The sequence below is a fragment of the Lithobates pipiens genome, unplaced genomic scaffold (genome assembly GCF_037356315.1).
Source record: "Lithobates pipiens isolate NorthernLeopardFrog02 unplaced genomic scaffold, aLitPip1_a1.2 Scaffold_19, whole genome shotgun sequence".
Taxonomy (NCBI): domain Eukaryota; kingdom Metazoa; phylum Chordata; class Amphibia; order Anura; family Ranidae; genus Lithobates; species Lithobates pipiens.
The window spans coordinates 97,385,620-97,399,227 of NW_027507764.1; positions in this window are offsets into that span (position 1 = coordinate 97,385,620).

Below are 13,608 nucleotides of genomic sequence, written 5' to 3' on the forward strand. Positions count from 1 at the left end.
AATCAGTAACTAGCTTTGAAAAAGCAAGGAGCCCATGGCAAGAAAACACTAATTGAATACTGTATGAATGTCCCAAGAGTGGGTAGCATTTTTAATATGCGGGGGGGGGGGGGGGGGGGGTTGAATTGGTTAAAGGCTTCTGAGACAAGTTCTATCTTTCTGCCCATAAAAAGATCAGTCAACTTCTCTCTTCTTTTTTTCCCACAAAATGAAAATGTAAAAGTTGATTGGATGGACTCCAGTCAAGCGACAGTTGAGAAAAAAAAGTCTCAGACACTATCTTTAAAGTGATACTACACACACTGTTTAGTTTACATTTCTCTTCCCTTTCTGTATATGGAAGATGCCACTGTAATTATTTTGATTTAAAAAAAAAAAACACCCAATTACCATTTTTCCTAATCAATTTGCAGCTGTCACATGACCCAGCTCTTTTTAAGCATGTCTCCAGGGAAACATAAACAAGAAGAGCTTCTAGTCCTCTGCTGCCGGTCATATATTCAAAATCAAATCAAAACAAAAACAGCCTTTAGAATACAAAATAAAAATAAATAATAACAATAAACTGTTTTAAATTGTCATACAAATATATGTTTGTACGACAATATGTCCCACCCATTGTTTTTAGCTGGTTTTTGGGCATGTAGGAGGAGGGAGGGAGTAGGCTGTCATTTACCACTGTGTATACGCCCACATGTGTGACTCTATAGTCTGCTCAGTTATGATAGTGAGAAATTGCTCAGCATAGAAATTCACTGAAAACTGAGCATGTGCAGAGCTACTATCACAGCTGCAAAATGCCAACTGCAGTGGGGATGTGTCAGTAATCTTTACATTTGTGTATAGCTAGAGTAGGGACAGTTCAGATGTCACTGGTATGCAACGCGTTTCGTGAGCATGCAGACTACAAGTGACCTGACAGCTGCTCTCCTTCATCAATCCCAGTCGCTACTATTTTTCATGTAAGGCCGTTGCTCTCTACCCTCACATGGAAGGGAATGTTCTGGCATTGTTGGGCAAGGCAGTTAACCATAAAATCCAACTTACTGTTGACATGTGGTCCAGCAAGCATGGGCAGGGACAATATATTTTGTTCATAGCACACTGGGTAATGCTGCTTGCAACTCGAAAGGATGCAGGACAGGGCTCGGTTCTGCAGCTTGTTGTGCCTTCATGTCTTCATACAGCTTGTGGTGATGATGCCAGACCTGTGAGCTCTACCCCCTCCTCCTCCTCCTCCTCCACCACCTCCATGCCCTCCTTTGCAGAATTGTCCTATGAATATCTGGTACCCCCTAAGTGTTCAAAGGTCTATTCCCAAAATCAGGTTAAAGGTACTATGCAGTGCTTCAGCTGGGGTGCCTGGCACATGTCCTCAATTTGGTTGTGGAGCATTTCCTAAGTACGTACCCAGGGTTGCAAAATGTACTAAAGCAGGACAGAAGAGTCTGTAGCCATTTCAGGCGGTCATACACAGCCAGTGCTCTGTTGGCTGAAATTCAGCAGCAATTCCACTTGCCCCATAAACCTCCTGATTTGTGACATGCCCACCAGGTGGAACTCAACTTTGGGAATGCAGTGGCTATACATGCAGCAGAGGGCCGTCAACAAGTACCTGTGCCAGTACGGCACAACGACAGGCTCAGGCCACCTTGGCTTTTTTTCCGCTCGCCAATGGCTTATCATTAAGGATGCATGCACTCTATTGTCACAATTTGAGGAGGCCACAAGGATGGTGAGCATTGGCAGTGCACGTATCAGTGACACAATTCCGGTTGTGTTCCTGCTGGAGCAGACTCTGCATGGCATTATGGACAGGGCACTGGAGGCAGAGCAGCAGGAGGAAGAGGAGGACTTCCTTTCCTCTCAAGGCCCACTTTATCCAGACACCATCAGTCCTATGTCACAGAACACACAGGAGGAGAGAGGGGAGGAGGATGAGGAGGATTCTGGCACTTTCATAGGCTTTGAAGAAGAGAAAGACATGCGTCAATCTGTAAGCAATGGCTTTCCAACCCCAGGACCCTTGGGAGTAGTACATGGCTGGGAGGAGGAAGTTCCAGATGCTGTCATCCTGAGTGACCCCGAGTAGTCTGCTTCTCAAGTCTCAGTAAAAATTTGAGGTGCATGGGCAACCTCATGCTTCAAAGCCTGCAAAAGGACCCAAGAATACATGGCATAAAGGAGAAGGATGATTACTGGCAACCCTCCTTGACCATCGTTATAAGTGGAGGGTCTCAGAACTCATCCCGTCCCCACAGAGAGTGCAGAAGATAAAATCTCTTGAGGACACATTTTATTGAACATTTTTCCTGACTCCAGGTTACAGTGTTGTGGAAAACGTAGTTTTGAGTCTTCTGTTGGTCAAGAGAGGAGCTTTGGAGAAGGTGCCTGCCTATGTTAGGCATTTTGGATTTTTTTTAGTTCTTGCCACCCAGGGCTGTCAGCTTCCACATCCCATCGACAGCGTCTGCATCACATAGTGGATGATTACCTCGGGGGCCAAAACAGAAATGGAGAGCTTTCCAGCTGACGATCCACTGACTTACTGGGTCATGAGAATAGACCACTGGCCAGAACTGTCCCAGTATCCGATTGAGTTGTTGGGCTGCCCTGCATCCAGCATGCTTTCAGAAGGGGCATTCAGTGCTGCAGGAGGTATAATTACTGATCATAGAGCATGTCTGTCCACAGACTCCGTGGACTGTTTGACTTTTATAAAAAATTAATCAGTCCTGGATTACCAGCTATGAAGCCCCTGATGCCAATGTCACTGATTAAGCCTTTTTGGGATGTGGAATCTCTGCAGGACTTTGAGTCTGCCTAGCTTTGAGGTTGTTCAATCATTTAATCCGGAAGAATGTTTTTGGTATAGGTTTCATGGGCACAATTAACACCCAAAGACCAATTTTTCTGCACCTGTTTGACAGGTGAATATTATTGCAATTTTTTATAACAAGGCCAATTCTTGCTTTCATCAAGAGTACCTCTATAGGGTTACGGTGGGAAGGCGCCACTGGCTTTATAAATGCAATTATTGCTGCAGCAGATTCTAGACATGGTACAGATCTGCCACTTTACATGTAAACTAAGGGGACCTCCCAGGCTCTCTATTGAAGGAATTTTTCATTTTTATGCTTTCACTTCAAAAATCAAACAATCACTGCTCATTTAAAAATGAAGTTTTTCACAAACTTTATTTTTATTGATACATGTATCCCAGGGCAGGACCTGAGCCCCTATAACCATTGTATGCCCAATTACTTGCATTTAAGCTTTCAAAATGGGCGCTTTTGAATTTTTACGTTTGGGGTTCCATTGACTTTAATAGGGTTCATTATTCTGGTCCAAACTTTTGAGGTGTTTGGAAGTTCTGGTGTGAACCGAACAGGGGTCTGTTCGGCCCATCCCTATTAGAAACATATATTTGTTTTATTCAGCACACTCTGGGTGTTCATTGTACTGGATTGGGTGCAACTTTCTGATCATTTTGTTCTTATTCTTGTTTGACCCTCATCTATGATTCTGCCATACATTTTGACTTTGAATTACTATTTTTGGTGCAGCTAGTATTGACTTCCAGCTTATCCCCATCCTGTGGCATGGTATTAACCATGTGCTAGTGTCCTGAACCACTTACTACCCTGTGTCCAAGCTGCTGGAACTGCTGTGAGCATTCTGTTTTTTCTTCAAGCTGTAAGACTTTAAGTTACTTTTAACTTTTAAAAGCAAGACATAAAAGAAGGTGGTATTAGCAATGCCCTTTCTTATAACCTAACACACACACATATATATATATATATATATATATATATATATATATATATATATATATATATATATATATATATATTTATAATTTGATTGATTATATATATATTGAAATTGGCATGTGTTAAGGCAGCTCTATCTATATCATGCAAATCTAAAGGTAGACTGAAGTTAGCCCTTTAACGTTCTGCTCCACCGTTTGGTAGAGCACATTTTGAGTCACGCTAACTCATTGAAAAATGTGGTTTTTAAAGGGTTAAAATGCCTACTCATATTTAAAGACTTAATCAAGACAAGAGCCAATACTTTCCAACACTTTTCCGTATAAAATTTAATTTCTGCCCATATGGTTTTTACAGTATCTTCTTGACTCCGCTCCTGTTATCTCGGGGAGACGGTAACTGCTTACAATCAATAGGATACCATACAGCAGGTATGAGCATTAATAACCATCCAGCAGAGTAGCAGTGTGTACCTCCAATACCGCCACATGCATTTCTCTGAACAATAATGGAGGCAGAAGATATTTTTCAATAGGCACTTGGAAAAAAGGATTTGTAGCCTACGCTATATTTATTTGTATTTTTTCATTTCACAGCAGGATTTTAAATTAATTTATAAGCACACTCGCTGAAAGGGAAGAAAATGAAATGACCTAATTATAGACTAAATAGATGCCCTCTGGCTAGCATCCAATTATTTCAACCATCTGAGCTACCAAGTTTAATGAGGGGCTTAAGCCTTTCCAGGTCAAGTTAAGTGGCCTGCTTGCTTGTAGAGGCAGGGAGAGATTTATGATTGCCTACTCATCATTATAATGCTTAGATCAGGAATTAGAAAGCTAAGAAAAAAAAATATTATATTAAGCATGAATATGCACATTACATTGAATTATTTCCGAAAAAACACCAAATGGTCCCAGTCCACTTCTGTACTAATAGCAACATTTTGCCAATCATTATTTATACACACCGCGGGACAACTATAAGAGTTTAATTTACAGGCAAATGTTCACATCTGTACCTTTCCAACTGCTAATGTGTTGCTTCCCAGATAAGTGCACTCTTGTACATACAATTATCCATCTAATGGCTGGAAAGATACAGTGCTGTGAACTTTGCAACCCAGGGTAGACATGAACAGAGGTGTAATAGGCAAATACAGGTGCCTGGAATCCCCATTTTGAACACAACCATTTATTTAAAACTTGATGTAAATCTGTAAACTAAAATTTTCATTTTTTTTTTTTTTGGAACTGGGAAAGTATTTCATGCAAACATGAAACCGACTATTCATATACTCAATTTAAAAATGATGCAAGAGGTTTTTTTTAAATCCGTAAAGTATATACACTGGTATATATAAACAGTTTTGTCAATTGCAAAGTTATGCCCCGTACACACGACCAGACTTTTCAACATCAAAAGTCTGACGGAATGATTCCGGCAGACTATTCGATCGTGTGTGGGCTGCAACGGACTTTTGATTCGCAAAAGTCTGACAGACTTTAGAAATGGAACATGCTTCAAATTTTTCCGCCAGAACTCTGCCGGACCCAGAAATCCGCTCGTGTGTGTGCTAGTCTGACGGACTAAAACCGACGCTAGGGCAGCTATTGGCTACTGGCTATGAACTTCCTTATTCTAGTCCAGTCATACGTCATCACGTTCGAATCCGTCGGACTTTGGTGTGATTGTGTGTGGCCATGTCCGTTCATTCGGAAAGTCCGTCAGAACTCTGTCAGAACTCCGTCAGAACTCCGTCGAAAGTCTGCCGGACTTAAGTCCTGTCGTGTGTACGCGGCATTAGAATCCCTTCTTGTTTAACTTATGCTTGTTGGTGGAGGTAAATTGTATTGGGGACTCTGCTTTTTGAAGTTTTTTTTTAAAGGAAAGTGTATCCAGTTGGAGCTGGTTCAGAACACAGTGAAATAATCTATTGTTTGGTTTTAGAAATAGTTGGAAAAGGCATATTCTTCTGCCCTTAAAAATACATGCATTTTATTTTTAGCTCAGTTCCCCATGCATTTCTTTGTTGTCTTATGTGTTTTTGATACATTTTTATGCATTTTCTCATTGTGTTTTCTTGGGGGAGAGTACTGAATTGCATGGGATACAGTTTATCCTAACAAAAAACAAACAAAAAACCTTTGCACACTGCTTCAAAACAGTGGTGAAAAAAAAAAATACAACATATAAAAGAACATAGTGAGCATTGCACTATTAAGGTGCAGATGTGTGAATGGGCTTCTGATATCTTCTTATCATGGCTAGATGTAGGGTAGCTTCTCTCATCTGCTTGCACCAAACTGCACATTCACATAAAAATACTCCAGATTTTTCAGAATAAGAGACGTGAACCTCTGGTGGTATCTGATATCACTGTAGGTGGGACACTGCAGGGTTTAGGATCTCTATACCAAACTACCCTGTGAAAGAAAAGACTCTACTGTCACCGTCAACATTAGATACTACAGGTAGGTGAATGGTGAAACCGCTTGTATGGATTTAGGTGGGACAGCTATTCATTTTTATTCATACCAGGTGGCACTTTAGACATTGCTAGGGTATTACACAACTGAGAAAATTAGGGAAACATGACACTACAATAAGGAGATTAAAAATGATGAGAATTGTGAGAATTGGCATGGAACTCTGCTAATCTGACAGAATTCCAAAGAAATTGTGCAAGCTTGGGAAAATCATAGGTATTAGATAACTGACCAAGGTGCACATATAACCTAAGCTTTGTAATAAACATGATTATTATTATTTTTGTATATTGTCAGAGATGGAAAGAATTGTGATATAATCAGAACTTAGAAAGTAAGTACTTTACCACTTATAGGTTAAACGTTCATATTGCCCTCCTCACAGAAGAACATGACTGTGTAATGTGTGTTAAAAGGCCAACTCTTAAGGCTGATTTACTAATACAAGTAATAATAATAATCATAATAATAAAATTTTCAATAATAAATTGAGTTAATATTCACTTCAGTTATCCAAAGATATAAAAAGCAAATGTCATAACTGGATATTTAAAGTGAACAGGAATTTTCTTCTCACATGATTGGATAATTAGAGAGAATCTTCACTACTGAGTGATGAAGATCTACCCCTCTAGTAATCAACCTCGTAGTCTCCATCTGAAACCATGTGACAAGGTGACAACACATGAGCACAAAGGAAGAAAGAGACAGAACATTGTCACCTTATTCAGGGGAATACAATAAAAATAGAAAATTACATTTGAAATAACATTACAATTTTTTTTTTTCGTTTCAATAGATTTTTATTATTTCGAAAACAAAGGATGACAATATATGGAAATAGTGAAATACAATGGGACACGTCGCCCCTATGAAAGCGAGTTACATCATGAAGATGAGGAGACAACTTAATCAAGTAATAAACCAATCAATGACTAGGCTAAGGCTAATAACATGCGGTTACACAACCAGATTCAAGAAAAGGACATCAGGGCCTCAAAGCATGTTGGGCACCTGGAAGCCTTTTGTCAGTGTCCCCCGCCTGGAGATGGACTTGGCCGAGGGGAGGACGCCCCGCCGCCCCAAAAGGGAACACGCTGCGGCTGGGCAACTCCCCTCAGCCCCCCAACTCCTTGGAGGGAGGAGTGACTCCGTAACCTTTTCCTACCAAGAATGCTAAATGGAACAAATGTGAACTAGAAAACACGCCCTTGTGTTCGCAGCAAGTGCCAGGTGCAGGCTACCAAGGAGGCAAAATAATATTTAAAACTCCCTCTCAAGGTAGAAACCAATAGAAATTTACTTATAGCATGTCCTCCACCCGAGGGACTCAATCGTCAAGTAGTAGCGCCCCCAACAGTTTGTAAGAAAAAAAAATAAAAAAAATTTGAGATTGTGCACCTTGGTCGTGGATGAACTACTTCTTGAGGGTGCCTCAGCCTAGTGTTAAGCAAAGAAGAGGAAAAGGAGAGCATTCAGAAAGGAAGTGAAAAGGTGTGCAGAAGAGGTAAGAAGAAAAGGGGGAAAAGAGAGAGAAGGTCGTCCGGAGAAGTAAACGGCAGACAGGGATGTATAGGAGGTCAATGTGGAAGAGTGACTCCAACAAATGAAGCCCAAGGTTCCCAAGTATGGTAGAATTTCTCGGAATGGTCTAAGATTACACTAGCCATCTTTTCTTGGTTCATGATCCAGAAGATCTTTTTCCTAGCTAGTCTGGGTGAAACCGATGTTTTCTTCCAGGCTTTTGCCAGGGTGAGCTTGGCCCCCAGTAAGATAAAGTAGATGAGGCGTTGTGTAAACTTGGAAGTTTCCTTTATAGGGAAATTGAGGAGAGCCGTGAGGGGAGATGGTAGAATAGGCCTTGAAGCGATCATGCTGATCCATGAGAAAATTTTACGCCAAAAATGTTGAATCCTGGGACAGGACCACCATACATTAAATATGTCATATGCAGCCCCTAAAACAGAGAGGAGATGCTGTTGGGAAGATGTTAGCCAATTTTGTGGGCACTAGGTACCATCTGGTAAAAACTTTTACGCTAGCTTCTATGAGACCGGTATTAAAAATGCCTTTGTAAGAACAAAAGAAATTCCTTTGCCATGTCTCCAAGCTCCAGCTTTGAGCTAAATCACCTTACCAAGCCAGCATGTAAGATATCTTGGACTTCGTGGATGACAGCGCCCCTGTAGATCAGGGAGATCCCACCCCTCTGCTCGATGTCCTGCCCACACCAGTGTTCATATGGGGTTATTTGCGGGCCATTTGGGAGTGATTTAAATTTTTTGTGTAGGAACGCGGAAATCTGCGTGAATCTGAAGAATTCAGACCTGGGCATATCTAATTTACTAACGCAGAACTCTTTCGTCAGAGGGCCCAAAGGTCTAAAGAAGTGCCTTATTCTGTACATCCCTTTATCAAGCCACCACTGGAAGGCTCTAATGTCTAGACCCAGATGGAATTCTGGGTTGTGGAATAGGTGTTTCAGAGGTTCTAAGGGGGAGGTTAGGTGTTCATTACTTTTCAGGGAGTCCCACAAGGCAAACGAATGGGACAGCGTCGGGGACATAATCGGAGGTCTTAATTTTCTAGGGCTCCAGAGGAGGAAATCCAGAGTATGAAGAGGGACTGCCAGTCTCTCAATGTGTATCCAGTTGGGTGTCCCCAACGTGAATAGACCTTGGAGAGCTGTGCAAGTTGTGCCTCTTGGAAGTACCAGAGCAGTTTGGGCAGACCGAGCCCTCCCTCTAACCTGGATCTAAATAAAACAGATTTGGCGAATCTGTGACCGCTCTTTCCCCAGATGAATTTAATGATTTTGGCTTGGAAATGTTCAAGGTGGTTTTTAATGACTGGTATCGGAAGGGCTCTAAAGTAGTATAGTATACGAGGGAGTAGGGTCATCTTGATCGTATTGATCCTTCCCAGCCAAGACATGGGAAGCCCTGACCACCAAGAGAGATCCTCCTCCAGTTTTTATATAGTGGTGGATAGTTAGCTTGGTAGAGAAGTTCCACCCTGGGGGTCAGTTTTATCCCCAAGTACATGATGAACGAGTCACTCCACGAGAGCCGGAAGTTCTCCCGGAGCCTGGAGAGGAGCATACCTGGAATATTAATGTTAAGTGCTTGGGACTTGTTATAGTTGACCTTGAGCCCTGACACTAAACCAAAGTCGTTTAGGAGGCGACAAATGTTAGGAAGAGATGTTAGAGGAGAGGTGACAAATAGTAGTATGTCATCCTCAAAGAATGCGCATTTGTGAGCCACATGGAATACCCTGAATGCTCGGATCGTTTCTGATAGAGATTGCCAATGATTCAATAGCGATGGTGAAAATTAGTGGGGACAGGGGACACCCTTGTCTTGTACCCCTTAATATGGGAAAAGATTCAGAGTAAAATCCCTGCAGATGCACCTGGGCCGAGGGGGTAGAGTAGAGAGCCCGCAGAACATTGAGAAATGGATCACCAAAGCTCCAACTCTGTAAGGTTGAAAAGATAAATGGCCAGTGAATGGAATCGAATGCCTTTTGCAGGTCAAGAGATAGAAGGCAACCCTGTCTTGGATCCCCCTTGTCCCAGTTAGAATTTAGAAGGGAAATCAGGTCAATGGCACGACGTGTCTGATCTGGGCCCTGTCTCCCCGGTATAAAGCCCACTTGATCTTTATGGATGTATAGACCAGTGATGGCGAACCTTGGCACCCCAGATGTTTTGGAACTACATTTCCCATGATGCTCAACTACACTGCAGAATGCATAAGCATCATAGGAAATGTAGTTCCAAAACATCTGGGGTGCCAAGGTTCGCCATCACTGGTATAGACTAATGAAGGAGACCAGGCGTTCTGCAAGGATTTTAGTCAGAATCTTTAGATCGTTATTAATAAGAGAAATCGGTCTATAGTTGGAGACTGAGCTGGGGTCTTTATCTGGTTTAGGGATAACCGTTACATAGGCCATATTAATAGAGGCATTTAACTGACCCCCTCTTCTGAGCTCATTATAAAAACGGGCCATGTAAGGAGCTAGGGTGGTGGAGAAGGATTTGTAATAGGGGATAGAGAAGCCGTCCGGGCCAGGAGCAGAGTGGGCCTTTAACCGTTTAATCACAGCACAAACCTCCTCCTGTGAAATGGGGGCATCTAGAATCTGTCGGTGTTTAGTCACGACTTCAAGACTGGGTTCTGAACCGTGTTTAGGAACCTATCAACTTCCGCTTGCGACGGGCTGTCCTTATTACTATAAAGGGATTGGTAGAAGGAGTGGAACTGTGCCATTATACGTTGAGGGTTTTGGGATAAAGTGCTACCGTGGATTTTGATTTTAGGGAGTGCAGTGGGTCTGCTCTTTGGTGAGAGTCTGCATGCTAATAGCAAGCCTATCCTGTCACCCTGGCAGTAAAATCGGGACTGGTTCCAGCGGACCCATTTTTCAGCTCTGGTAGTGAGCGCTAAATTTAGAGCAGTTCGAGCTGCATCTAGAACCGAGGTGGGAACCTCCAAGGGGTGAGCCTTATGCTTTTTGGATAATGCTGCGAATTCCCGTTCCAACCTATCAATATCAGTTTTCTGCGCTTTGTTAATTCGGGATGCAATTTGAATAAGGGGCCCTCTGAGGACGGCCTTGTGAGCAGCTCAGAGGTAGGAGGGACCAACATCTGGTGTATCGTTAGTTTGGAAGTAATTTTTGATTTTGAGGTCAATCTCTGCTGCTCTACTAGGATCACTCAAGATGGATCCATTAAAGCGCCAGCTTCTACTGGGTTTAACAACCCTGGGGCGTTGGAAGGTCAAAACCACCGTAGAGTGATCTGACCAAACCACATCTTTAATGTATGCTCTGTTCGTCAGCGGAATGGTTGAGGATGCAACCAAGATGTGATCTATTCTCGAGAAAGATTGGTGGGGATTAGAGAAGTGGGTAAAATCTCTCAGGGATGGATTCATTTCTCTCCAAATATCAACTAAACTGTGGCTCTGTTTAGTGGGTCTGACAAGGTGCTTACCCGGGGGGCGCACCTTGTCCAGTCCCAGGTCGAATGCTGTATTTGAATCACCCCCAAAAACTACAGTACCCTCTAATAAAGGTGATATGGTGTCCAGCAGCTGTTTAAAGAAGGAAAATTGCCCCCTGTTGGGTGCATAATATGAAACGAAGACAGGATCCAATTAACCTACCAGTATGTCTTTGGAGTGTGGGAGGAAACCGGAGTACCCGGAGGAAACTCACGCAGGCACAGGGAGAATATGCAAACTCCTGGCAGGTAGCGTCGTGGTTGTAATTTGAACCAGCGACCCTTCTTCTCCTACCACTAGGATATATCTACCGTCCGGGTCTTTAAATTCTGATTTGAGGGAAAACTTGCATCTGTTTGAGATAAATATTCCCACCCCTTTAGTTTTATCCTCTGCGTTAGCCAACGAGAAACAAGGGAATTTGGAGTGTATAAAGGATGGGTGGAAGCGTTTAGGGAAATGTGTTTCCTGGATGAGAGCCACATCCACTTTTTGTGAATGGAGATGTTGGAAAATGTTATGCCTTTTAGCCGGGGGGGTTTAGGCCTTGGGTATTATGGGAAATTAACTTAAGGGGTAGTTTATCTGGGTGGTTTACAGCCATTGAGCAGAAGAGTAAGGAGCCCCCGACAAACAAAGGCACTTACCATACACGATCTCAGAGTCCAGAGAGTCCACAGTCCAGCTGGCGACCTCATCTAGCTGATGTGGGAATCGCGTGATTCCCTTCCGGACGACTTCTAAGAAAAAGATAGAGGAGAGAGTAAGCAGAAGAGAAGGACAGAAAGAGACAAAAAGGAGAAGTCGGGGGACAAACCTGTCTCCTGAAGCGGGGAGGTAACTAGGACCACCCGCATAAGGTACATGACCCTCCCTAAGCTCCACCCCTGAAGGGGATAAGAGGCAGGGAGCAATCCTGTCCAGCGAAGGGTAAAGTACCAGATTCACTAGACAGGATGGGGTGCATGAGCACCACCCCAGCAGGTAGGACTACAACAGAAGATCATAAACATTACAAATAGGGCTCCAAGGCCAGCAGTGATATGAATGTACACACACAGCTCCCCTTCTAAAAAAAGGAAAAGGGAGGGTGAGCAGAAGGCGACAGGTAATTATCGTAAAAAGCAACAAACAATTAACTGTGTTATGCAACATCAATCCTGTTTCCAGGAAACTCGAGCAAAATGATGAGGAGAGAAAAAAAAACAACCCCCCTTTCCTTGGGTGGAGACCTCGGGAGCTGCCTCAACTGAGGCACAGGGATACTTCGCTGGCGTATCCCCTTCTCAAGGCCCCCGGTTGAGGACTGTTCCCTAACTAAAATCCCAAAACAGGAACAGAAGACAATCCAACGGTGATCAAGGAGGAACATTATCCTTCGACTTCTTGTTTCTTGCCGATTCTCAAACCGGGTTCAAGGGGCTGGAAGGAAGTTGCCTCTTCGCCGAATGTGGATGAGGATCCTGCTGCATAGCATTTGGGTCATGAGAGATGAGGCCAAGTCATAAGAAAAGCTTTTCTCCTTCTTGGAGTGAGCTGAAGGTGTAGGCCTTGCCTTTGAAGAGCAGTTTCAGTTGGAACGGGAAGAGCCAGGGGCGGACTGACCAGTCGGTCACTCGGGCGCCGCCCGAGGGTCCGAGGACATTAGGGGCCCGGACTTGGCCACATGAGAGGCCACTTGCAGCGGCTGAATTACATGCCGCGATGCCGAAAATAACACAGCTAACTGTGCGCTGCTCCCCGCCGGCCCCTCCTTCCCTCCCGTCCGTCCCAGGTGCTTGTACTATATGCGTCGTGACATCACCTGGGACGGACGAGAAGAGTGGAGCGGCTGGCGAGGAGCAGCACGCTGTTAGAAGTACTATTATCGGCATCCGGTGACTCGGTAAGTGAAGCAGATGACACCAGGGCCGCTACACGTGATGGGGGGACTCGGGGAGTGTACAGATGTAAGGGCCCCGGGTCCCCCCACCCCACAGTGACCTCCTGGCGGTGTGTGTGTGTCCCCCTATTTGCATGTCCTCCTGTGCTGTGTGTGTGTCCCCCTGTGTGCGTGTCCCCCTGTGTGCATGTCCTATTGTGTGCGTGTCCCCCTGTGTGCGTGTCCCCCTGTGTGCGTGTCCTCCTGTGTGCGTGTCCCCCTGTGTGTGCGTTCTCCCTCCAGTGTCCCCCTGTGTGTTTTCCCTCCAGTGTCCCCCTGTGTGTATGCGTTTTCCCTCCAGTGTCCCCCTGTGTGTATGCATTTTCCCTCCAGTGTCCCCCTGTGTGTATGCGTTTTCCCTCCAGTGTCCCCCTGTGTGTGCGTTTTCCATCCAGTGTCCCCCTGTGTGT